At 46.4% G+C, this 27,172-nt stretch overlaps 1 long non-coding RNA gene across 1 annotated transcript; it reads left to right on the top strand.

Annotated features, from left to right (window-relative positions):
• The first annotated feature begins 7,003 nt into the window (after positions 1-7,003).
• On the top strand, positions 7,004-14,880 carry LOC126498805 (uncharacterized). The gene is made up of 2 exons (XR_007590903.1): positions 7,004-12,449; positions 13,788-14,880. It is a non-coding gene; the product is annotated as an uncharacterized lncRNA (long non-coding RNA).
• The last annotated feature ends 12,292 nt before the right edge of the window (positions 14,881-27,172 follow it).

Below are 27,172 nucleotides of genomic sequence, written 5' to 3'. Positions count from 1 at the left end.
AGTTCTCAGTGTTTTATGTGTCCAGCCTCAGGCAAGGTTGCCCTGACCATGACCACTGGCTGTTAGTCCCTGCCCACCCAGGGAGGTAGGGCTTGAGACCCCCTGGCCATATCAATAGATCCAAAGTCTGGAAAAGGTTAAACAGTTACTTGGATGAAACGTTTCCTGTCACTAAGTTTACAAACACAGTTTGTTCGGGACCCTTCAGGAGAAAAGCCAGAGTTCCTCAGGTCCTGGGGTCTATGAAGGAAAGGAGGGCCCAGGAAGAGAGAGGCTCTTGGTCAGTCCAGAGTGGCGGAAGAACAGACTGTTCCTCCTGCAAATCCACTCTGGAGCAGTTGGTTGCCAGGAACCATTGCTCACTGGGGCCCACTGTCTGGCTCTGAATGGCAAGGTTGGAGGGAGGGGTTCTGCTTCCCACCCGTCTCCTCAGGGCCAGTGGAAGAAGGGGAGTAGTGCTTTGGTTACCCACAGATTAGCCATCCCTGGACACTGGGCCTCGAGACTGATGTGAACTTCCAGGGGATTCTCAGAAGCAGCTCCTGGGTCCAAGAATGGGAACAAAACCAAAGAAAGGCACAGGCAACTCAGGCTACCCCACAGATTGGGCCCATACTGAGAAAGTCCAGGGACACAATTAAAGACACAGTGCTGAGCAAGAGCAGGAGGCCTTAGAAGAAGCTCAGCTAGAGCTGGGTACACCCTCTGCACAGACATAGACGTGTGGGACAGAGAATACAGGAGGCATGCAGTGTGAGGTGAAGGGAGATTCTTCAGTGAATGGTGCTTGGGGGCCCTGGGGAAGCTGAGGGGTCCTGGGACATCTGGGGGACCCTAGGGAAGCTGAGGGGTCCTGGGGTAGCTGGAGGCCCTGGAGTAGCTGGAGGACCCTAGGGAAGCTGAGGGGTCCTGGGGCAGCTGGAGGCCCTGGAGTAGCTGGGGAATCCTAGGGAAGCTGAGGGGTCCTGGGGTAGCTGGGGGACCCTGAAGTAGCTGGGGAATCCTAGGGAAGCTGAGGGGTCCTGGGGCAGCTAGGGAGCCCTGGGGCATTTGGGAGGGTCTGGAGGAGCTGGGGGAGCTCTGGGAGGGTTGGGGGGGCTCTGTGAGAGCTGGTGGACCCTAGGGAAGCTGAGGGGTCCTGGGGTAGCTGGGGGGCCCTGGGGTAGCTGGGGGACCCTGAGGTAGCTGGGGGATCCTAGGGAAGCTGAGGGGTCCTGGGGCAGCTAGGGAGCCCTGGGCCATCTGGGAGGGTCTGGAGGAGCTGGGGGAGCTCTGGGAGGGTTGGGGGGGGGCTCTGGGAGAGCTGGTGGACCCTAGGGAAGCTGAGAGGTCCTGGGGCAGCTAGGGGACCCTGGGGCAAGACAACAAGAGGTCTGCATTTCCCACCATACACAAGCGAAACAGAGCAGATCAACGATCTGAACATGAAGGCTGAGACCACACAAGCATCAGAACACAGGGAACATTCTCTAGCCTCAATGTTAAGACAAGCCTTCCTGAGGAAGACTTAAAAGGCCAGATGCACAAGGAAATAGAGAAACACACAGGGTTATGTAAATATGCTAACAATCTGTATGACAAAACGTCATAACGGACTAAAAAAGAAACTGACACAGTAGGACAAAAGTATTGAGAGCTTTGGGGGCTGGACTTGTGGCTGAGCAGTCAGAGTGTTTGCTTAATCGGCACAAAACCCTGGGTTCGACCTTCAACCTTGCATAAATCGGAATTCATAGCAAATGCCTGTAATCCTAGCAATACAGAGGAGGGTGGGCAGGAATATTAGGGCTTAAATGCCACCCTCAGCTACCTAGCCATCCGGGGATATATGAGACCCCGCCTCAGAAATAAATAAGCGCAACTTTTACCATAAGCTGCGTGTGGTGGTTTAGACCTATCGTCTTAGCTGGTGGGAGGGCGAGCAGAGAAGATAGTGAGTTAGACGCTGGCCTGAACCCCATAGTGAGACTCTAATTCAACAAAAGAGAAGAAAGACCCCAAATCAGGGACTGGAGGGACGGCTCAGTGGTTAAGAGGACCCAGGTTTTTTTTCCAGAACCCATATGGTAGCTCCCAACTGTCTGTCACTCTCATTACAGGGGATCTGATGTTCTCATCAGGACAGCAGGCCCGTACATGACACACAGACATGTAGACAGTCAAAACAGCCATAGAATAAAAGTAATTTTTTTTTTAAAAAAAAAAAACCTGATTCTATCTCAGAGAAAGCGCTGATGCTCCGCCGTATTTCTTGTCTGTGGCTGCGATTAAATACCCTGGCGACAGCAACTCCAGGAAAGGCAGGGTTTTTCCTGCCTCACAGTTCCAGGTTTCAGTCAATTAGGGTGGGGAAGTCAAGGCAGCAGGAGCTGGAAGCAGCTGGTCACACTAAGTCTGCACTCAGAAGAGAGCAGGAATCCAAGCCTGCTAGCGCCCAGCTCACCTTCCACGCAGTCCAGAATCCCCTACACAAGGAATAGTCCTACTGACCCATGGACTTTCCTACATCAGTTCACTGAGATAATCTCCCATCCACTTGCACAGAGCTGAACTCAACCCACGTTGTGCTCAGAGGCCAGTCTCTAAGGTGATTCTAGGTTCTGGCAAATTCCCTTCTAGGTGAGGAAGCTCTTTTCTTTCCAGGTTAAGATCCTGGAGTGAGTGTATTATATTATACGTTTATGTTAATGATCCGTTGAACCGCCAGCTCGCCCCTATACTATCTGGTCTTTCTCTCTCCAAACTCTGCCTGCTCAGAGAGTCTCTGAACAAAGGAAAGGTGCCAAAAAGCCCAGTTCTGAAATCTAGGTGGCTGCTGCAGCTTCCTCTCCTGATGCCACCAGCCACCTGAGTTCCCATCTGAGTGCTCAGTTTTTGACTTATACTTGGGCACAAACCCAGCTTGGGGCAGACACCTCATCACCCATTCGACTAGAACCTGTGAAATCTCCTGCTTTTGTTTGGGGGTGCAACTTCTCTGGCCGCGATCTCTGGGGCTGGAGAACCCGCACAGGAGTTGCTCTGCTCATTGCTCAAATGTACGTGTTAAATTTTCCATTTCAGCTTGCTGCATCAGCGGAGAAACTTATTATGGGTGGCAGGTTGGCAGAAAACCTAATAGTGAGAGCCTACATAAGAATAATTAGTTCTGCCTGTTGTGAGTTGTGTGGAGGGTAGGGATTTAGCTTCTAGTTCATGTGGGCTTGTGGGGGGCAGTCAGATCCCCTTGAAGTATAACATATCCTGTTATGTAAGGGGCTTCCTTTAGGGCACTACCAGTCTGGGGCCTTTTGCAGGGGATAATCGAAGATATGAGCAAGATTGAAGGAGATCTGAGGATGCTGAAGGGTGTGGGGGGAGAAGTGTTACTGGGTTGAGGGATGGGCATGGTTCATACACTGGTTGGGATCTAATATGTAAGCATGGAGAAGCTGTACCCTAGATGGGGGAGCATTGGGATAGCATGACGGCTGATGAGGTCCTTGAGTGACTGTGTAGTAATGATGTGGAATTCCCCTCCATATGCTGTGAATACCATTGGTTAATAACGAAACTGTCTTAGGCCTGCACAGGGCAGAATAGAGGTAGGCAGGGAAAACTAAACTGAATGCTGAGGGAAAGAAGGTGGAGTCAAGAGATGCTATGTAGCCCCGCCAGAAACAGACTCTGGATGGACGGAATTTTTCCCATAAGCCACAGCCACGTGGTGATACACAGATTAATGGAGATGGGTTAAATTGAGATGTAAGAGCTAGCCAATAAGAAGCTAGAGCTAGTAGGCCAAACATTGATTTAATTAATACAGTTTCTGTGTGGTTATTTTGAGTCTGGGCAGCCGGGAACGAACAAGCGACCTCCTACTACATAGAAGGAATGTGTAGGAGGCTATGAAATGAGATTTTCTTTGCCTCAGGGGCAAGTAACTGGGGTCTGGAGGCAGAGCGGCCAGCCTCTAGCCACCATATCTAGCTGTTTGGAGAAACAGGCTATGGGGCTATATGTAGCCCCCTTTTTGGCAGAGTATTGCAAAGGTTTGTCCTTGGTCAGCATGTACAGAGACAGGCAGGCTTACATAGGTCTGTAAGTGCCAGCATTAAGGCGTGTGAAAAAGTGGACTTCAGTCGGTTTATGGGGCAAAGGAGGGATTGGGGAGACAAGAGTGGCTCCTCCAGGAGTCTCTTAGTGGCTTCAAAAAGAGGCTGAGCAGTAAGGGAGAAGTTAGGGATCCATATATGGAAAACATTAAAGAGGCCTAGTAGTGCAAGCAGTTCACACCTGGTTTGTGGCATGAGGTGGACAAAGAGTTCCCCTGCCTGGGTACAGTGATATTGGGAGGCCCAGATAGACGACTGATCGCTGGTAGATCTGGGTCTTTGTGTTAGGAGACCCTACAACCTCAAGAGGCTAAAGAGTCAAGAAGGGTTGCCGAGTGTCATCTACATGCTAGAGAAGGAAACTGGGAGGTAAATCTAGTTTGGTGAGGTCCTTTTGTAAGGCCTGGCCAAAGTAATGACAGTTGTCTTGGAATCCCTGGAGCAAAACTGTCCAGGTGAGTTCTGAGCACGCAGTGTCTCAGGGTCCTCCCAGGGGAAAGGCAGAAAGGGGTTGGGAGGACAGGTATAAGGGGAAGTGATGAAAGCATCTTTAAGGTCAAAGACGGGAAGCACGCGCCTATAATCCCAGCACTCAGGAGGCAGAGGCAGGCAGATCTGTGTCTAAGGCCAGCCTAGTCTACAGAGTAAGGTTCAGGACAACCAGGGCTACACAGAGAAACCTTAGCTCAAAACAAACAACAACAACCACAAAGATGAAAGACAAGGTAGCAGAGAAAGATGGAGGGGAGTGGTGACTATGGAACAGCAGCCATGGGGAAAGGGGAACAATGGCCTGGTTGGTCCTCTGGAGGCTCTGGACTAGGCCATAAGAACCAATGGGCTTTTTGACACCTGGAATAGGGATGCTATGGGGAGATCAGGGGGAAGTTAAAAGGGTCACTTGTTGTAGTCCCTCAGTGATAGGCGTAGGACCATGGCGAGTGGTGGGGATGGGAGGATATTGGTCCAGAGCAACAAAGGCAGAAGGGTCTCCCAGGTGCTGAGGACAAGGTTGTGATGGCCAGCCAGGGGTCTGAAGTGTCCCAGACTAGAAGGTTGACCAAGGGCAAGAGGGTACGGGTGGAGGTCTGGTTTTGGGTGGTTTGGGGGATACCTCCTGAGTCCAACCTAAGGAGAAAAATGGTGGATGTTCTCAGGGGAGAGGAATATATGGAAACCTTAAGCTTAGACAAGAGATCCCAGCCTAAAAGTGGGAGTGGGCATTGAGACATTAGGACAAAAGCTTAGATGAGATTTCTGTTGTCAAACTGGCAGATTAAATCAGGTGTACAGAGTGGATTATGAGGGAATTCCTGAGACTCCTGTTATTGCTAAGCTAGTAGTTTTTTCTTGGCCCATGCCACTTGGCGAGTAAAGAGAAAGAAAGCCCCGTGTTTAGTATAAGAGAGAGGATTCCACCCGTCTTCCAGCGGCCAGTTTTGTTGCACTGAAAGCAAGGGCAGAGGTGAGAGGACACTGACCCTCCTTCCTTGGGACAGCAGGTGGTGAGCTGGGCTTTGTTTTGTTGAGAGTCGCTGCTGGGAATGGGAAACCCGCATGGCATTGTCGCCTGTCCTCATGAGCTCTTTCTTTCCCCTTTTTGACCTCATCCTCTCTGTTGGTAAAAGTTTTTAAAGCCACATCCAGGAATCACGTTGAGGAGTTAGAGGTGCCTTTTGTAATCTTTAGAGCTTGTGTCTAATGTCTGGGCTGATTGACTTGGGAAATACATTAGTTTACTTTGTTATTGCCTCGGTGAGGCGGGTTAAGCGAAAGTGCCCTGAGTGACCTCTTGTAGTGTGTCAAAGTTAACTCTAGAGTGAGCACTATGTTGCATGCTCTCAGCTAAATAAGTTGCAAGTCGCTGCTGCCAGGTGTTCTGTCCTGGTGTCAGCATGCTGATAATTCCAACTGGGGTCCCTCAAAGGGACTGCCTCGTGTCATTTTGTTGATGATGTTTATCTGTGTGGTCCCTGGCTGCTTTCCAGACATGGTCCTTTTCATCTTGGGTGAGGATAAAGGTTAGGATATAATATATATTTTTACCTCCACTGACGGCCGACCCAATTATTTTGATCAAATTAAGCAAGCTTTATTTCCTGTCAGTCACAGCTGTATTCCTAACGTGGGGTTTGAAAGAACAGCACTGAGCTTAGGAGAAAGCTGGGTTTATATAGCTTAGGAACTACGAGACTAGGGGGGTTTAAGGGTTGGGGGATTTCCCGGAGATAATTTTGGTTACATAGGAACTTAGTAGAACATCTCAAAATTATTTGGCAGAGAGGGCTGGAGAGATGGCTCAGTGGTTAAGAGCAGTGACTGTTCTTTCAGAGGTCCTGAGTTCAATTCCCAGCCACCACATGTTGGCTCACAACAATCTACAGTGAGATCTGATGCCCTCTTCTGACATGCAGGCATATATGCAAGTAGAGCACTCATATACATAAGTAAATCTTTAAAAAATTATTTGGTAGGATATCTTATCAGGTTGAAGGTCAAGGTATATAGGGTGTAGAACTTGTCAAATTCAGAAAAATGGGTCAAGACATGGTCAATCCCAAGTTGTACAGAAAACAGAAGTGAACTTATTTTGACCTTGTAACAAGATAGCTTCTAATCTTGGAGTTGGCTGGTCCATATATCATGCCAGGTGAGACCACAGATTTGAGTTTTCCAGGTGAATTGTCTTTGGAAATGGGGCTGTTTTTCAGAGTGACCCAAGCTTTTGTTCTATGATATCTATTTCTGCCAATGTGAAAGGCACTTGGATTCAGGTGGGGCCATGCCTTGTCGCCACCTCAGGTGAGGACGTTGTTATCATGAAATACGGTGTGAGGAGGGGAGGGTAGGTAGGGAGGTGGGGGGGAGTGTCTACAGGTGTTAGTGGTTTGGACATTGGAGCAGCTGACCAGGAGGGGCGAGTCGAGGGGACAGTGTTGGACTCTGGGGGATGCTGAGCCCTGAATGGTAGGGGGATTATTATTGGCAGGGGGTATGCAGCGAGGAGGTTCCTAAATGGGATGGAAAGCTAGGGAACTGAAGGTGGGCAGAGCAGGAAGTGTAGAGAGAGGGGTGAGTGTGAAGGGTGGAGAAGTTTCGGGTGGAGAATACCTCAGACTATTTGCCATTTTGTTTGAGAAGGTTGTCTAGGTTTTGTAAGAATGTTAAAGTCGAATGTTCCCAATTGGGCCCAGTGATGACCATTGTTGAGGGAGTATTGTGGCCAGCTTTGGGTGGACAACTGAATGACCTTGTGAGCTGGAGCTCAGTGAAACTGAACTTTCTAAGACCCAGAGACAAACCAAGGGAGAGTCCTTTGGAACAGATAGTTTAGATCCCATTACTTATTTTGTCTTGTTTTTATTGTTTTGGTTTTCCAGATAGGGTGTTTCTCTGTGTAGCCTTGGCTACCCTGGAACTTGCTTTGTAGACTAGGTTGGCCTCGAACTCACAGAGATCCACTTCCCTCTGTCTCTGAGTGCTGGATTAAAGGCCTGTGCCACCACTGCCTGGTTTAGATCCCATTTTTGAATTTGAAATGACAAACAGGATTGGTGAGAGTCTAATCCCACTGCCTCTTTGTCTCCAAGGTTTCTGGAAAAGGTGAAGACAGACTTGAGTATTAGGAGGGCCTGTCCTCATGCTTGTAAGACTCAGGGGAATCACAAAGCCAAATGTGGAAGTTTCCAGAACATCTAGGCCTTTGTGATCCATGATGAGTGAGAAGATCCCAGAGTTTCTGGGGTCTCTTCAGGGCACCTTTGAGTCAGATGCAGGCGGTTACCTTGTCCTGCAGAGTTTGGGGGCATGGATGGTAATGATCAAATGGCCAGAGTTACCTTCTCCTTTGTTAGATGTGAGGTTTGCAGACGATGAAAAATAACAGGGAAGTTCATACATTATAAACCCATGAGCTCTGCATGCGGGAAAACAGCCTGATGATCAAAGAAAGCAGCTATACCCCTACACCCAAGTTTAGGCCTGAGTTCTGTGGCCATGTAACTTACAGAATTAATCATAAGCCCCGGTATGCACCTTGAAAAAACAAAGTTGTAAAAGGAAATTAAATGATTCTCTTGCGTGTGAAGAAAAATAGATGGCTAGCCCACTGCTCATTTAAAACTCCTCTAGAGTGAAATTAAGAATAGAAATTTGTTCCAGGGAAATGGCAAACAGCTGCCTGCCGCTACAGAAGAAACTCGCTGGCTTAGAGCTTGTTAATCAGTAATAACAGAATCATTGCTTCGGGGAGAAGATGTTATGGTGGGAAAATTAAAATAAAGGAAAATGTTTAACTATTTGTGGGCTTCTAAGGAAAACATGTAACTTGTGATCTTAATATTTCTTCTTATGTAAAGATTTTAATTTGTTTTAGGAAAATGTTATGTGGTTATGAGGTAATCTTTCTTTGAATAGAAATCTTTGTCTTCGGTGGTATAAAAGGGATAAGGGGAAAATATAAGACAGAAAAAAAAAATCCAGCAAAGAGAAAAATAAAGCAAAGACTTAAGCTTTGGTTCTCAGACAACAGCTCTGTGTGTGAGTGTGTGTGTGTATGTGTGTGTGTGTGAGCCTGTGTGTGTGTCTATGTGTCGTGTGTGTGAGACTCTGTATGTGTCTACGTGTCTCATGTGTGTGTTTGTGTGTCGTGTGTGTGTGTGTGTGTGTGCACGTGCACACGCATGCATGTACGAGCATTGCACAGTCTTCTGGCACTGCTGAAAGTTGGTCTAACAGCAGCAGGAGGGAGGGAGGCTAAGGAGCCTGAAAACCCCAGTCTCTCCCCTGGGGCTTTTCAAACTCTGAAAGCTCTTCTTCCCCTGATTTAAGAGTCTGTAGGTTTGAACAAAGGCAGGCTGGCTGATTGGCTCACTAGTGTTGTGTAATTGTGCCCCTGATCTGGCTTTCCTTCATCCTACAGGTCCAGTACTGAGGGGGTTTTACTGGAGGGAGGGAGAAAAGCCTGCCACGCCTTTGTTTTTAAGCTGCCAGGCTTTGGTCCCAGGTCATGAGGGTAAGGAAATTTGTCATCACGTCAAGTCCCCTCTCCCAATCTGTCTGCCTAACTCCTAGTTGCCTCCGTGGGGTTGCCTGCCTGCTTCTGGGGTCACAGAAATGTTCTGTAGAGTTGGAGGAATATAATAGGAGATACTGAGTTTTTTTCAGTACACAACTAATCAAGAACCTCCCTGTTTTCCCCTTGTCATTGGCCCAGGAGCCTCCAGCTATTGAGGTTTTGGCCCCCACTTGCAAGCTTCCCAGGTGACGGGTGACACTAGAAATATAAACCTCAGCTTTGCCCTGTCCTGGAATTTAAATTACCATATGAAAAGGTGATGGTATCTGAGTTTTGCTCTAAATTCCACTCCTTGGTCTGGAGTGGAGACAGCTAACCAAATGAGATGGGAGGGGTTGTTACGGGATGAAGGAGGCATGTCTTTTTCCTTCCCAGAAGCCTCTTCCACCAGGCAGCACTGTCGAGCCTGTCATGGGCCACCTGCTGTACTAATTTAATGTTACAGAATTGGGGGGGGGGGCAGCACTCTAACTCCTAACCCTGTTCCCAGTCCAATGCAGCCAAGAATCCTGTATAAGCCAAGTAAGAGCCAAATTAGAGCCTGGCAGTGGTGGCTCAGGGCTTTGCTCCCAGCCCTCGGGAGGCAGAGACAGGTGAATCTCTGTGAGTTTGAGGCCAGCCTGGACTATAGAGTGGACAGACTCCAAAGCTCCAGAAAACCCTGTTTTGAAAAATCAAAAATAAAATAAAATAAAAATTAAAAAGTCAAATTAAACGTGTAAAGCAGAAAATGGAGATTTATCCAATGTAGCCACATTAGGAAGAGGGACAAAAAGATCCAACTAAGCTCCTATCTTCAATTCCCAGTGAACCCATCTTCAAATCCCAAAGTGAGATAAAAGTTTAAACTTTTGTTTAGTCTTTATTTTTATTTTATACGTATGAGTGTTCTTCCTTTATGTCTGAACAACACATGTATACAGTGCCAGTAGAAGCCAGAAGAGAGCATTGTATGTCCTATGGCTGGGGTTACAGATCATTGTGAGTCACCAAAGTGGGTGCTGGGAATGGAATATGGATTTGTTGTTAAATGACTACATTTCCCAGCTTCCTTTGCAGCCAGGTAAGGCAACTCCAAAAAGAGGGACTACCGGACGAAAAGTAAACTACTGGCTTCAGTCATTTCCACACCTAAAAAGGTTTGCAGTCATCTTTTCCCACTGGCAGAAGGCTCGGCTTCCCCGGCGTTAGATTCAGCCGCCCCTCGCAGTGTGCACCCATGAGGTGTGATCCCGTCGAATCACACCGCCCTCCTCTTTTTCTGCTTTCTCTCTTTAATCTGCCTCAGAAATCTGCCACTCTGGGATAATAAAAGCAGCTAATAACCCGTGGAAGGAGGATTATTAATAAGAGGTTAGGAAGTTGAGTGTGTCACCACTGGGGAATGTTCCCATGTTCAGCCCAGGATGTGATGTTAGCCACGGAATGCCGTAGCCTGACATTACGGAGCTGCACCAGGCACTTGGTAAACTGAGTCTTTGATCAGGAGTGCTCTTATTTTCATAGCGGTGGCGACAACTGCCACCAACCTGCCATCCGAATGTGTGCCTCACAGAGTCAGGAAGGAAAAGCCTAGGCACTTTCTGTTGGCTCAGTTTCCACTGTTGATAACAGAGGCTCAACTGCCTGTGCTATGGACCTAACTGGACCTGCAGTCCACCCACCCATCCGCCCTCCCACACATCCTCCCATCTGTTTCCTCCTGCTAACTGAACTCCACTTTGCAACTTCGCTGTCAAACCTGTGCCTTGCAGTGAGTGGCCCGACTTGCAGCCGCCTCACTGTTTCCAGTGTTTTCTCTGTTGTTTGGTTTTTCTCTGTTTACATTTCTACCAACTTCCTTGGGAGTCTAAGGACTTGTGAAGCCTCTCAACCTTGCTGTGACCTCTTAGGGCTTTTACAGCCGTTCTATAACCCACACATTTATTTACTATGCGATGTGGGTACGACTGAGTATTTGTTAACGTGGAAACCTAAGTGTTTGCCTCGGTCGGGTTATCAAAGAAAACAGGACTCTCTAGCAAATCGCTGTTGGAACATGGCCAAAAGAGTGACTAACGGTGAACAATGTGAGAGGCTCTAGGAAAACAAGCAAAAAAGCCAGGCAGTGGTGGCACACGCCTTTAATCCCAGCACTTGGGAGGCAGAGGCAGGCGGATCTTTGTGAGATTGAGCCTGGACTACAGAAAAGTCTGGAATGTTTGGCTGGGGACTTCACCCCAGATCCTGGCATCCATCTTGGAATGTTGAGTAGAAAGCTCCACTTCAAGCCCCTCCCCTGGGAGTTGCCTCAATCCAAACTCCACCTCCAAGAAAGCCATGCCCACAGGCTATTTAAACTGCCCCACAGAGAAGGACCGCATGGTCCCCCTTTTCCCTTGATGTGGTGGCTTGCTGTCCTTGTGGGACTCCTAACAAGAGAGTGGGGGTGCCTCTGACTCTTTTGCCTTTACTACTGGGTTGCCTTGTCCAGCCTTGATATGAGGGTTTGTGCCTGGTCTTATTGTCATGTGTTATGTCATGGTCAGTTTTGCCCCTGGAAGACCTGCTTTTTTTGGGGGGGGGGGAAAGTGGAGGAGTGGAGTGGATCTGGGGGAAAGGGGAGGGAACTGGGAGGAGTGGAAGTAGGGGAAACTCTGGTGAGGATGTAATGTATGTAAAGAATAAAAAATAAGGGATGACTCAGAGGTTAAGAGCACTGGCTGCTCTTCCAGAGGTCCTGAGTTCATTTCCCAGCAACCACATGGTGGCTCACAACCATCTGTAATGAGATCTGGTGCTCTCTTCTGGCGGGCAGGCATACATGCAGGCAGAACACTGTGTTATTCTTTCGGTCCCTGCCCTAGCCACGCCCACTCCTTTTTAACCTGTGACCTCGCTCGTCATCACTCTCTGTTTTTCCTGTTCTCTCTCCCGGTGTACACGCAGGGCTTTGCCTCTCTCCTCCTCTTCCCCCTCTTTCTCTCTCTCTCTCTCTCTCTCTCTCTCTCTCTCTCTCTCTCTCTCTCTCTCTCTCTCTCTCTCTCTCTCTCTCTCCTTCTCTCTCTCCCTCTTCCTTAATAAACACTTATGTCTATTTTTGTGTTTACGTGTCTGTTACCCTCCGCCACCAGCCGCGTGGCGCATGCCCTCCCGCTGGTGGGAAACTGTAGCCATTTTTAGGAATAAGATTGGTGCCACGTGACTCCCGGACCAGGTTCTTTTCCACTTTGCCAGCCCATGACCCACGTGTTCCATCTGCCTGGACGCAGCTCCTCCAAACAACAAATCAACTAATCGTGAGTGTCCCCATCTCGGCCAGGTTAACCATCTCTTTTAACCCAAGGGATTGACCGTTGAGCTCCCGGAAATTCTTCGCGGTTTCTAGGGATGGGGGACCTCCAACCATGGGCCTTCAGGGCCTCAATTGTTCCCTTCGCTGGCATTCAATTCGGCTTGTCTCCTGTGTTAAGCCTGTGCCTGAGACGGCGTGTCCTTAAAGCCCCTCAGCTCACCTGCGCCTGGAGGCCCGGGGTCTCCAGTTCTTCCTCTTTTTCTTTTTTCTTTCCTTTTCTTCCTCCTTTTTGTCATAACTGCTGCTACGGTACAGCAGTCTGCTAAGCTGGAGGCTCGAGTCGATTCAGCTAGGTTATAACACCCCCCCTTATGGAATCGGACGCCTTTTCATAGGGCCTTTGGGTGTTCGTGCCATCTGCATCCCGCCTTAAAGGGGAGCCGTTCTCGTTGTAGGCTTGAGGTGCCACAGTTTTTGCGGGTGTTTTCACGGCCTTGACCACGGGAGCCAAGCCATCCAGACCTATCACTCCGGCCTCATATTTTAATGCCTATCCGTTTCTGTCCAAATAAATGGCCCCATTAAAACTATACACGGCCGTTTTTCAGTTCCAGCCTTTTGCCCCTCCCCTCTGCGGCTTTTGTTGTGGCATGGCGGGCTTTCCAACAGAGCAGACTACACGTGGTGGTCGCCATCTTGTCTGAAGGCCAGATGGGTCAGGTGACCTTTTCGCCATCTTGGCTGAGAGCCAGGTCATGTGACCACACTCTCCTGGTTTTACCCTGCCTTCTCACCTGGTTTTCACCAAACTCCTTATGCTAACTCTGTTAAATGTGTTTTGAGCAATGGTCAAATGCCTTTGATAGGGCCTGTCAGAGGCATCCACATTGCCCAATTCTTGTTCACTCTATGTATAATAATTGTTTATTACATCTTATTTCAGACTACAAAACATGAGTCTTGTATTTTAGACTGGTATGTACCTTTAAGTCTCTTAGCTGTTCTCTACCATTGTCAGTTTTGCCGCTAACCTTATATTTCAAGCAGTTTTTCCCTCTCTATCTTTTTACAAATGTAAATCTTACCTGTTGAGAGCCAATTTGGTCAAGCTCAGACCCAACTTTCCAAACAAATTCTATTCTATAGTTATTCCTGATAAACAGCCCTCAACTGCTCAGAGATCTGGGGAATATGATATTTAAGTATTTAATTATTAAAAACTTTTCACAACAACAAAAAAGAGACAGGTTGGCTCCTAGCAGTAGCTCTCTGCTCCCTCCAAAGAAGACAGAAGACAGACACGCACAGAACAACGTCCTTCTGCATTTTGCTTCGACTGCAGAGCGCTGACCATTGGGAAAACCTGCCTTTCGTCTAAAGTAAAGACCTCTCTAGACGTGGACGGAATCGCTGGAATCGACAGCCTAGCTGCTCAGGTCAAGGTAGGCCTGTCTTCCTACAGATTTCTTAGCCCACAGGATCTTCTGGAGCCTGGCAGGCCCTGCGCTAAACAGCAAAGCTCAAGTGCAACCTTCCGTGACCATGGAGGACCCAAAAAGAGTAGCTCTTGGTGCCAACCAAGTAAGTTCTCTGTCATTTTTTAATCAGTAACTCAAGTAAAATCTTATCCTTCTCAAAGATCTCTGACAGTTTGACAGCTGAGAGGTTTCGCTAGGTTGAGGCTTTGCAAGGTGACCTCACCAAACAAATTTCAAATCAAATTTATCTCTTATGCCACAGTCATTATATGTCTAAAACTTCTGTTTTCACAAACCCAAGGAGTTCTTGTGAGTTCCAGGGAGCCGAATTAAGAAATCCACCTTAAACAGGTCAGCTACATCCCCCTCAATTTCCTGGTCCTAAAATTTTTTCCCTTAATTTAACTTTGTTCTTTGTTCTGCCAATACCTTAGGCCATGCCACAAACACCGGTCAAAAGCAAAGAGACCAGCTGTGCCAGGATGTTCCCAGCACCCCAGCCTTCTCTCGCGCCCCCCCAAAGACGACACCCACAATCAGCCGGAAGCAGTCTTGAGAATTCGCCGCCCCAATTCCTTCAAACTGGAGCGTCTAATTTGCTTTTTTATTAAAAGCAAGATGTGGGAATGTTATTCTTTCCGTCCCTGCCCTAGCCACGCCCACTCCTTTTTAACCTGTGACCTTGCTCATCATTGCTCTCTGTTTTTCCTGTTCTCTCTCCCGGTGTACACTCGGGGCTTTGCCTCTCTCCTCTTCCTCCCCCCCCTCTCTCCCTTTCTCTCTCTCCCTCTTCCTTAATAAACACTTATGTCTATTTTTGTGTTTACATGTCTGTTACCCTCCACCACGTGCCCTCCTACTGGTGGGAAACTAGCTATTTTTAGGAATAAGACACTGTATACATAATAGATAAATAAATGAAAAGAAAACCTATTTTAAAAAAAGAATAAAAAATAATAAATTAAAAGATTTTTTTGTGCATTATTAGGAGTATTCTAATTTAATTCTATCGTTATATGTTAAGATATTTCTGGGGCTAAGAGCTGGCTGAGTGGCTAAGAGCACTTGCTGCTGTTCCAGAGAACTGGAGCTTGGTCCCCAGCTTCTGGGGATTCCACTCTCTCTGAGGGTACCCACACACATGTGGCATATAATCACAGACATGTGCACACCTACTATCGTATTATCTAAGCAGCCAAATAAAAGTTTCCAGCAACTTAACACAATTTCTATCCTATGATTAATGGACGTTGTTTCATGTGAGGATTCAGAGGTACGCGTGAATGTGTCCTTATAGACCTGTGTCTACACAGATACTGACTGGGTCAGTCATCCTGAAAATTGAAGGCTAAAGGTTCAAAGCAACAATAATTACACACCATGACTATTATATGGCTCAAATATCAAATGGATTTGATATTTATACAAATTACAGACTCTAAGGGCATTTCCAGTTGATGGAGAAACATGACCTCAATGATCTAAAAGCCTGATTGACTAAAACACATCTCTTCCTAACCCTGCCCCCCACCCATACCCACTGTGATGGCCAGTCTTGGTTGTCAGCTTGACTGTGTGTGGAAGCAACTAAAAACCAAGGCGAGAACACCTGGGAGGGATTTTTCTTGACTGGATCATTTGAGGTGGAAGACACACCCTAAGTCTTGCCTACACCCTTCTGGTGGTAGTCTCCATAAAAGTCACTCTTGTTGGTAAGTTCATCTGTCCTGTGGCTGAGGCATTCCTTCACTGGTGTTAGAACCCACTTCTTTGGGGTTCCAAAGTAAATTAAAGACCACTTGAGACATCCAGCCTTGTGGAGTGGCCAGGTATTGGAGTTCTTGTTGGACCTGCAGGACCACAGCCCGTAAGGCACTCTAGTAAGTCACATACACTACATATATACTAGTCAGGGTCACTGTTGCTGTGATGAAGCTCCGTAGTCAAAGCAACTAGGTGGAGAAAGGGTTTATTTGGCTTACACTTCCATATCATTGTTCTTCATCATTTGAAGAAGTTAGGACAGGAACTCAAGCAGGGCAGGAACCTGGAGGCAGGAGATGATGCAGAGGCCATGGAGCAACGCTGATTACTGGCTTGTTCCCTGTGACTTGCTAAGTCTGCTTTCTTAGAATTCAGAACCACCAGGCCAGGAGAGGGTCCACAGCAGGCTGGGTCCTCTCCCATCAACCACTAATTAGGAAAATAACCTACAGGCTTGCCTACAGCCCAATCTTAAGGAGGCATTTTATTTTTTGTTTGTTTTTGTCTTTTTGACTTTTGAGGCAGGGTTTCTCTTGAAACCAGGCTGGCCTTGAACCCACAGATATCTGCCTTCCTCTGCCAATCACAAAGATTTGAGGAGAAAGACCACTAACCCAAATCATTATGGCCAAAATAATTAAAACAAAGTTTTTTTTTTAATTCATGTACTCTGACTGCCTCCCTCCCCCTATGGTGGGATTTAGGAGGTCAGCATTAGAGGAGGGGGATGATAAAGTTTTGATAGCTTAGGGGCAGGGGCTTTCCAAATGGGGGGTTGGCAGGCTAAGTGGCTGGGTTACAGACACAGGACGTAAAAAGGTGGGCATAACAGGGGAGCCATAGCAACAACTGATTATAATAGTCTGAAACAAAAGCAGGGTTGCAAGATGATCTTATCAACTTTTTGAAACAAAGAAATGGTTGCTGTTTCCTGGAACAGGCAATATATAACCATTTGTAATTAAGGTTACAGGTGGGGAATAGCCCAATCCTTGAGAAACAGGAGTTTAATCATAAACAGAAATGAGCCTAGTTTGTCTTTACTATAAGATGGCTTTCAAGCCAACAATGGAGGCGGGCTGGCTCATCAGTATCCACTTCATGAAAATCCCAACAGAGGTCTGCACCACTGTATGGTAGTGGAGCTGGGTACCCTGACACTTCCAATAACCGTCTGGTACCTAGAGTCACCCCAGCAGGTGTGTGTGGGGTGTAGGAAGCACCAGCTCTTTAAACAGGTGTGTGTGTGTGTGTGTGTGTGTGTGTGTGTGCACACGCTGGCTACAGGGAGCACCAGCTCTTCAAATACTGGGGATCTAAACGGATCACTAATAAGACTTGCTGCAAACGGGGCCCGTGGAGGCTCCTGCCTTTAATCCCAGCACTCGAGATGCAGAGGCAGGACAGCTTCTAAAGCTACAGAGAAACCCTGTCTTGAAAAACAAAACAAAACAACCCCCCAAAAACAAAACAAAACAACAACAACAACAACAAAAGATTTGTTGCAGCTGTTAGGTCTATGGGAGTTGTGTAAAGATGGGAACAGACCATCAAAGTCTAGTAAACTGAAGCAAACTTTATTCCAGGAAAAAACTAAAAATTAAAAAAATAAATCTCCATGGGACACAAAAAGCTTATCAGATAGCTGAGACCACAGCCAGAGATAGACTTGTAAGGCTACTGCAAAAGATGACTTTCTTTCTTTTTTTTTTTAATTTTTATTTTTTAAATTTTATTAAGAAAGGCTAAACATATTCACTTGTCAATTTTTCTTCAGCTCTAAGGAAATAGTTTTAAAAAACATAAAGTTGAAAGTACACTCAAGAGGAACTGCTGATACACAGTTCTGAAAAGGCAGAAAATGTGCTTTCCTTTTACACAAAAGGTTAAATCTGTATTAGCAGCAAATTTTTTAAAATATTTATTTATTATGTATACAATATTCTGTCTGTGTGTATGCCTGCAGGCCAGAAGAGGGCACCAGACCCCATTACAGATGGTTGTGAGCCACCATGTGGTTGCTGGGAATTGAACTCGGGACCTTTGGAAAAGCAGGCAGTGCTCTTAACCTCTGAGCCATCTCTCCAGCCCTAGCAGCAAATTTTATACATAGAAATAAAGCTGGGTTTAAAACTCCAGATTTGTGTAAAGACAAAACACATTTCTTCCTTATCTAAATTAACTCATGAGCAGAGAGAGACTATCCATATTAACACAATCAGAAATTAAAAGGGTTGTATAACAGACACTAAGGAAATCCAGAGGACCAAATCCAGAGGACATCCAAAAGACGGTTTTCAAACGCCCCCTTTGTAAAACAAGAAGCAACAAGCATTAGGTATGAGCAAAAGAATTTTTACAATCTTTAGGTGAAACTTAGAGACAAATTGCCCTTCTTTGCAGTTTCCAGTAACAGGCTTTTAGTTAGACTAGTGCTTGTATTTTAGGTTTTTGTTTCTCCTTGATGCTCCCTGATGGTGCTAACCGAAGCTCTGCACCCCACAGTGCTGACCCTTTCACAGAGCAGGGACGATGCCGAACCCAAAAGTCACGTACATCCCACCCTCTAAAGGTTAACTTAGCTCATATCCGTTGTTGATCACGGGTGGCTGGGGTGTTATTTTAGGGTTAACTCTCAGTTTGCAGAGCTGACCCTCAGTTTGCAGAGGGCCGCTGCAGCCTTGCAGACAGAGATATGGGTTGTAAAACAAAATAACCCACTGTTAATAGTTAATCCTTAAACTGCTGAGAAAGCTGCTGACAGTCTGCTCTCATTCTCCTAGGCTTACAACTTTGCATTTCTTTATTTCTACATTCTTATTTCCGGAATCTACATTTCTATATTCTTACTCTTGGACTCTACACAGCCACTGGGTCACTCAGCACAAACACAAACTAAGAGGCCAGCACAAGATGACACGTGAAAACAACTGTTTCAATTCAAAGTTCACTTTTAGAGAAACACATCTCTCTCTCTCAAACACACACACACACAAAGGTAATAAAAAAGACTTTAAAAAGAGAATAGAGAAATGTTTATTCATTGTGACTATGTTGAGCAGAGGAACAAATAAAGGGGTTCAGTTGTCCCCAATAGAGAGAGAGCTAAGAACCCAAAAGCCTTAAGTTAGCTGAGAAATTCCTGCCGGGAAAGTTTTTGCGCTGTGAACATCTTTAAGACGTTGGGATCCAGAAACCTCTGATAAGATCAACATACCAACCCTGGCTGATATTTACCACTTTGAGACTGTGAGGAACAGATTTGCATACGGAATCTCACACCCCCAGAGTTCTCTTTGCTGCGCTATGAGCCTCCAAACCCTCGCCCTCTGCACCTGGGTGCAGTCCTCTTCCGCTCCAAGGAGACTGGAGACTGCTGTTCTTCTTGGTTCTGATTAAAGGACAATTTGGTTCTATGGAGGTCCGGCTCCTCTTCTTTTATTTTCAATTCATTTCAATCGATTCTGATCTAACACCCAGGTCCTTCCTTAGTGTACTTGTTGGGGGATATTCGATCACATTGTGAACCCCGAGTTTGCATTTCCATTGACTAAATAAAATTAACCTTGGGTCAGGAGGTTGAGTTAGCAGCTGGTTGACTGGTTGACAGAAAGTAATCAAAGAGTATCAGAGGGCATCTGGGAGAGATAGGGACACACCAGAAGTAGTAGGGAGGGAGGGAATTTGAGTGGCGTGGCCTTTTCTGGTTTGGTGGAGAGGAAGCACCGGTCTTTTGGAGAGGCCAGCAAGGAGAGAGGGTTAGTTAGTTGTGACCCAGCTTCTCTGAACTTGCAGGGTTTCACCCCAGCCTTTGAATCTTCAGTCTTATTTATAAACAGAACCATAGAGATTTAGTTAAAGCCACCTTCAGTTGCAGCAACAGAGCAGGTGCCCGCAGGAAGAGAATTCCCGCCAGGCTGCAGTCTGAGCAGCAGGGTCACAGCTAGAGAATCAGGCTGGTAACTGTGGAGTCACAGTTGTTGGCTGAAGTAGCAGTAGATTAAGACACCGCCACTGTGTTGAAGATAAAACAACAGGCACTGTCATGGGGTTTGGGTTTAAAGAGAAGGCAAGAAATATGCATATCTAAAGTGTAATGATTCAGCCATACAACATGGCTCACACTTCCGGGTTCCAGGGTCACGCACGTGCGGACCAGCCCTCAGGCAGAAGTGCCTAATGGCCCGGGAATCTTAAAGGACCCCACGTGAGCCACACACAGCATGGTTGCATCATCTACATATGATGCAGCTGCGTGAGCCCTTGCGCGCATGCTTGAATTCCGTCTTCTGTGTACGACGTAACCATGCGAGCCCCCTGTGGTCCTGCTCACAGTTGAGAGGTCATTGCCTTACTCTAGTCTTCACAAGGTGGTTCAGGAATTTGCGTGGAGTGGTTTCTCCTCGCTGGAGATAAAGCAATTCTCTTCTTCCAGCACGAGATTCCTGGGGAAATTTTAATTCTTTGAGGCCTATTGTTTCGATAGTCTGAGAGCCAAAGGGTGGGGCACACAAGGCCTGAAAGCCGATTTGCCTACATATGGAGTAACTTAGTTTTAAGGGCACAGTCTGTTCTCCACGCTTTTATGCCCGACTTCCCCTGTAACCACTCTCACCCAGACCAAAGCAGGGACACTTCCTCTGGTGGCCCAGCAGAGGGACTGTACCTGCTGTGCAAAAGAGACAATCTCATGATTGGGATAAACAATCTTTCAATTGTGGGAATGTCTTGTGATTGGTGCAACCCCCCCCCCCACCCCCGGTTATATAAGAGTTGCTTGGCTCACTCTCTGAACTGCCTGAGACACCCTTCTATGCAAGTCTTCTTTTGGATGTGAAGATTGGTGGCCCTGGGAGTTGTGATAGTGAGGGTAAGAATGGCAGAAGAGGTGTCGGCCGTCACCTCCGCAGCAACAGTTGTGACAGTGGCAATCACAATAACAGGCAGCTGAAAAGTCCTGGGGACTGAGCAGGGCAGTAAGAGGATGGATGAAGAAAGGAGAAGGAGAGAGAGAGAGAGATCAGAGCTGAGGCTGAAGGACAGAAAGAGCCAGAGATACAAAACTGCGGAGCACTGTCATTGGGAGAGTTTCAGAGAGCCATCAGACTGTAAGGACTGAAGGTTTCAGACCAGCAGCTGCCTAGGACTGGTGAGGCCTGACTCCTTGGGCCTTAGGTGGAGCCACTGTCACTGTGGGGCTGAGTTCAGGTCTGCATGTGAACTCTAGGGGGAGCTACCTTTGGCCTCTTGTGGTTGGCTGCAGCGACTGTTGCGTTGCCTTCAGAAGCCAAAGGAAACACAAGCTGCCAGGACCAGGGCTAAAAGAAATTTCCCAGGCCTACCTATGATTTCTGCTCATTCCATCTTGGGTAGAGGAGACAGCTGGCTGCTCCTGAGAGACTGGAGCACCACACATGCAGAAACTCTGTACTTCATCCCTTGGTTTAGGGATTTTCCTCTCTATCCTTTGAACTTGGCCTTGACATGCCCCATCTGCTTTGCTTTGGCAAATTATATTACTAAAGCCTTCAGTCTTTGAGATATACATTTAAATATAAAAGATTACATTTTAAAAAGTTTTCTTGCTTTAGGACCTAAGGGCATCCCTTTCATGAGCCAAGTAGGACAATGCTGCCAATCCAAAAGATGAGAACAAGGCCACTACCACAACTGGAGCCAAAAGTGAAGCAAATGATGTTTTTATTGGGCTGCACCCAAGAGCTGGCCAGCAACTGCTTCCTAAGTGGGGTTAAAGAGAGCAGCTGGGATTCTACCCCTTGGATCCCTTTTAAGGAGTAAAATTGTAAGTAGTTTATATATTTATAGAGACAGACAATAGGGCAATGAAAATTAAAAAAAAAAAAAACTAAAAAAAAAAACCCCAAACATCATGTTGTCACCTAGTATGTGGTCAAGGAGAGCCATGGAAGGAAGAGAGGGTCAGGGTATTCTCAAAAATAAATCAAGGTCCTGGGTTGGGGAAGGTCAGGGTCTAGGAAACAGAGAGCAACTCAGCTCTCACAGTAAATAGAAACTTATTTTTAAAAACACAGTATAAGCCGGGCGGTGGTGGCGCACACCTTTAATCCCAGCACTCGGGAGGCAGAGGCAGGTGGCAAGTTCCAGGACAGGCTCCAAAGCTACACAAAGAAATCCTATCTTGAAAACAAAACAAAACAAAACAAAACAAACAAAACCCAATATAATTGCTCCTGCCTTCAACATGGAGTCAGATACATTCCTCAATACAAAATGCACTGGTTTATAAAGGGCTGGTTTACTTCCGATCTTGTAAATAATTTAAGTTTAATAATATTTGCCACAAAGCTAAGATTATATATCTGCTCAACTTCCAAATGGTCTTTTTTTCTCTCCCTTTCTTCTGTAGGGAGGCATCTACCCAAAATTTATATATCAAAGGGATATCCCTTATCATCTGGCTCGTGAGTATGATTTTATGATGTAAATTATTAGACCTGCTTCTAAGTGTTTGTGTCCCTGTTGAAGGGGACGTCCTCGCCGCAGGATTAGGCACAAACCACACCCAAACACCTGCTTTCACAGAGAGATCCTCTATTAAGTGGGAAGGGAAGTTAAAGTGGCTGCTTCCTGAGCCAGGCAGAAATACAGCAGCAAATGGTCTTGCAGATGTAATATTTAAGTGGAGAAGAGGGGAAGGTCTGTAGCACGAATTTTAATTGGTATTAAAAATAAAAACCCAGAGCCAGATATTAGGGGGTGAAAACTGAAGGATCAGAGAAGCCGAGCAGCAGCTACTAGAGTTCTTACCTCTGCCAATGCTCAGACTGAGGGGGTGATCCTGTCTCTATGAATCATGCTGCTGTCTCTGAAACCTCAGACTGAATGCTTGGATTGATTGTCCAGACTGCATCTGTACTCCTGTCTCCTCCTGCCTTATATTCCTCTCTCTGCCCAGCCACATTGCTTCCCATCCCCACCTCCCTGGTGCTGGGATTGAAGGTGTGAGCCACCACCTCCTGACTCGATTTCTCTTTGAGACTGAATTCGCAGAGATCTGTCTGCCTCTGTCTGCTAGTCCTGGGATTAAGGGTTTGTGCCACCACTGCCTGGTCTCTAGTGGCTTAGCTCTGCACTCTGATCTTCAGGCAAGGGTTATTTGTTAATGCACAAACAAAACACCACTACAAAGGTCTGTGTTAGAATGGCCCAGATACAGTGGTGAAGGAGCTAGGGAATGACAGGGAAGGGGTCAGAGGAGAGGAGTATTTGTCCCAAAGGGACAAAGGACTACCTCTGGATAGAGAGGAGGCAGAGGCGGCCGCAGGCAAATGGAGGTTTATAAAGGTAAAGGGGAAACTCGTGTTAGGATGAGGTGTTTGGTTTTAATTGGACGTGTTAATTAGGTGAGTCATATAATGGTCTTTCCTGTCCCTTTAAGAGACAAGCCCTGCCCACTCCCCCACCCTGTCCACTGAGGCAGGCACATCTTCCTTTCTGCTTGCACCCCAGTCCCCCCCCTCTGCCTCTCTCTCTCTGCTCTTTCCCCTTCTCCCTTTCCCTTCCATAACCACTAAATAAATATCCAACTTCACTCTGCAAGTCATGCCTATCTCTCCAGCCACGTGGTCCCTGCCTGGAACCAACCACCTTTGAAGACCTGCGGACATGATCTTGTGGCATGCCCATCTGTCTGTCTCTTCTCGTGGGATTGGTTGCCCTGTCGAGATCTCTCACCCACCATGCACCTCCCTGCCTGGGACTCACTGCCCCTCATGGCCCCCTGCAGCCACTTGGGGAGATGCACTGTTCCTGCTTGTGACGGGCTGCTTTGGGGATCCGCTGCCTGCCCCCGCTTGGCTTGGGGTGTGGTCTCATGGCCTGTTGCCCACTGCCACCACTGGGGACCTACAGCATTTTACTTAAACCACAATAAGTCAGAGAGGGTTTTTGATTGCTGGACTTTAATACTTTGATAACTGGACCTTGGTAGTCAGCCTCAGGAGGAGGAAGTGGCTAAGTAAGGGAACAGTCCTTGGTGACTAACTACAGGAATGTAATCTAACGGTTTTTAGCAAGACAGAGGGAATTGGGAGAAAGCAAAGCCTGGCAGAGCCACCTGCTCCAGTGGGCTAGTGTCCCTTCATCTATGCCCCCCCCCTTTCCAGGGTCTTATACTCTAGCCCATACTTGCTGGCAACTCATGGCCCACGTGGGTTTCATCCTCGTGGGAGTCTTCCTGTCATAGCCTCGTAGTGCTGAAGTTACAGGTGGGAGTCACTACACTCCACCCCTGTCGCATTTTTCTTTCTCTGGTTGGCATTGACAAAACTAATTATTAAAAACTATTTTTGTTTACCATTTTTGAACTTTAACTTTTGTTTCTACATTTTCTAACGCTTGCAAACATTCATGTTACAGACACTCAGGCTGGGATGAATGTGCATTCATCGTGGGCTAATGAAAAAGCAAACAGACAAACAGAAGGATTACCTATCTGGTGAAGGATCTGGCTGGGTCTGAGAGGTGGTCCCTCAGGGGAAGGGAACACCTCACCTGCTCACAGCAGTGCTAGGTTGTGTCTCTTGACAACGTTGACTGACTCAAAGCCCTAGAAAGTAAATCATTACATGTTGAGTGTAAACATCATTTCAGTTCTCATAAATGTAATTAGTTGATGAAATTATTGACCGAAGTCATCAGAGTCAGGTCTTACCTGCTATCAGGGTACATTTCTCTGCTATGTCTTTATGACATTATAATCCACGTCCTCTTTATTCTGTCTATAAAGAACATTGTTTAGTGGTCAGCAGTTCTATTACTGATGCAAAATTTCAGTTTTAGGTTATATATTTACAGGAAAATAAGTAAAAGAGCTCCATTTAATAGGTTTAAAGAATTGGGGAGTGGTGCTATACGCCTTTAATCCTAGCACTCAGAAGTGAGAGGCAAGTGGGTCTTTATGAGTTTGAGGCCAGCCTGGTCTACAAAGGGAGTTCCAGGACAGTCAGGGCTACACAGAGAAACAAAACAAAGAAAAAAAAAAAAAAACAAACGACCAAAAAAAATAGATTTAAAGAAAAGTAAGTGCTTAAAGAAATATTCCTAAAACTCTCAGATATTGGTAAGACAAGTGAGTCAGTATCTTCAGGCCACCAGGAACCAGAAGCACTTCGAGCTCGCTGCTTTGATGAAAACAAGTGTGCCCCTGTGAGCACCCTTCAGCGCCCCCTCTCCCAGTTCCTGAAGTCTGCAGTGGGAGCCTCCAGGCCTCTGAGGGGGCCAGTTTCCTGTTTGGGTGCTGAGAATTTTAACCCTAATGTTCACCGTTTTTTGAATAAAAGTTTTGTTCTTTTTGGAAAAAAAAAAACAGGTGTGTGTGCAGTCGTTAGCCTTGAGTACTGTGTAGATGGTGTGTAATCCTGGCGTTCAGTGGGCAAATACACTTTATCTGTGACAGAAATCGCTAACAAGAAAAATGGCCTCAAGACAGCAAGTCTTGTTTGGTGCTGTTGACTTCAGAACACCTTCCTGATCTCTAGAACAAAGAGCCTTGTGCACACAGATAAGCACCAGAGATGCCAGGAAATTTAACACCCAGTTCACCTCTTCAACAGAATGAGGTGCGAAGCTGCTCTTCCTGGAACGCTAGGAATTATACCATTTTACAGCCTGACGATCCTTTAGTGTCTGATGAGACGCTCTGCCTTACCTCACAGAATTTATGGTTTTACTTATCCAAGACCTTTTTCCTAAAACTTGAGCCTTGCTTTTCAACCATAGCCTCACTCTTTTATAAATTAATTGATTTTTTTTTCGAGACAGGGTTTCTCTGTGGCTTTGGTGCCTGTCCTGGAACTAGCTCTTGTAGACTAGGCTGGCCTTGAACTCACAGAGATCTGCCTGCCTCTGCCTCCCAAGTGCTGGGATTAAAGGCATGCGCCACCACCACCTGGCAATTAATTTATTTTTATTTAATATGCATCGGTGTTGTGAGCTGACATATAGGTGCTGGGAACTGAGTCTAGGGTCATCCGTCATCTCTCCAGCCCCACTAACCCACTCCTATGAGTGAGGTCACTTGTGTTTTTCAACAGCCTAAGTGACTTCTATGTTATCTTAGGGCCAGGCCAATTCTGACACCACAGGTGTTCTGTTTACCTGAGTCAAGCTCCCTGGACCCTAAATCTCGGGCACAATCTCTGAGTCCATAGTACTCCTTCTTGTAAAAGAAGCCAGTTATACTTTGTAAGGACTCTCAAGGTATACATGTCTTAAAGTGTGCACTTGGGGCTGAGTTCATTGTTATCTGAATACTTTTCCCCAAATTGTGCTGTGCTTAAATAGGACTGAAGCAAAATGACCTGGGCCAGACTCTAGAAGTCCTTCTCCTGCACCGGTTACAACAAAATGGGGCTGAGCTGAGTTTCCTTCTTGTCTCTTGGTGGGTCTTTTTCCCCCTCCCTCCTGTAAAGCCTAAAGGGGAATCACAGCAGCAGTCTCCTTGGTAATTTGTGCCCATAGGTTCTTGCCAAGTTAAACGAAATGATACGTGGTTACTAAGTATCCAGGCCTCTTAAAAAGCAGATACCATTTAGAAACTTGTGCACTGGAGGTTTCTTCATGTGGCAAAGCTATACCATTTTGGGTTTGTTAGCAAACATGACTTGACCCACAGTAAATCTTGTGTGGGGGGAATAAAGCAAGGTTACCAGAAATTAGGAAATGGCATGGTTCACAGAAATTGTGAAACAGCACAGTTTTCTGCTGTGCCGACCTGATCCATGCTGTACGTGGTAAACAGCTCGTAATGGCTTTCTTCCCGCTACTCTCTGGAGAACAGGTGAATACGTTCTGAGCGCTGGATGCTAACCGACACTCCTGAAATAAGGGAGTCACCACCTATGGCAACACCACCTATGGCAAAATAGGTAGAGAAGCTGTTCATTTCTTAGGAGAGCTGTGATGAGAGATCAGGACCAGGCTCCTAGTTACAGGAGTTCTTTTCTTTTCTTTTCTTTTCTTTTCTTTTCTTTTCTTTTTTTAAAAAAATATTTATTTATTATGTATACAATGTTCTGTCTGTGTGTATGCCTGCAGTCCAGAAGAAGGCACCAGATCTCACCACAGATGGTTGTGAGCCATCATGTGGTTGCTGGAAATTGAACTCAGGACCTTTGGAAGAGCAGGCAATGCTCTTAACCGCTGAGCCATCTCTCCAGACCCTACAGGAATTGTTTTTTTTTTTTTTTTTTATAGTTTTGGGTTGTTTAAGTTTTTTTGTTTTCAGCAGAAATGAATGAAGAAACAAAGAAAATGGGAAACTAGAAAAGGAGAGGGGGCCGCTGCCATCAATTGGCTGAAATGGAATTTTAGATAAGGTTGCCAAAATGAGTTTGGTTGCTGTTTGTTTGTTTTTGAGATAGAGCTCACATTAGAACCAGGCTGGTCTCGAACTATCAGCAGAACCTTAGTCTCAGTGTCTCAAGTGCTGGAACTATGAAGT

This window comes from Alexandromys fortis, unplaced genomic scaffold (assembly GCF_014885135.2).
Source record: "Alexandromys fortis isolate MF-2015 unplaced genomic scaffold, M_Fortis_MF-2015_v1.1 scaffold_3, whole genome shotgun sequence".
Taxonomy (NCBI): domain Eukaryota; kingdom Metazoa; phylum Chordata; class Mammalia; order Rodentia; family Cricetidae; genus Alexandromys; species Alexandromys fortis.
This window is presented reverse-complemented; position numbering and strand designations above follow the sequence as displayed.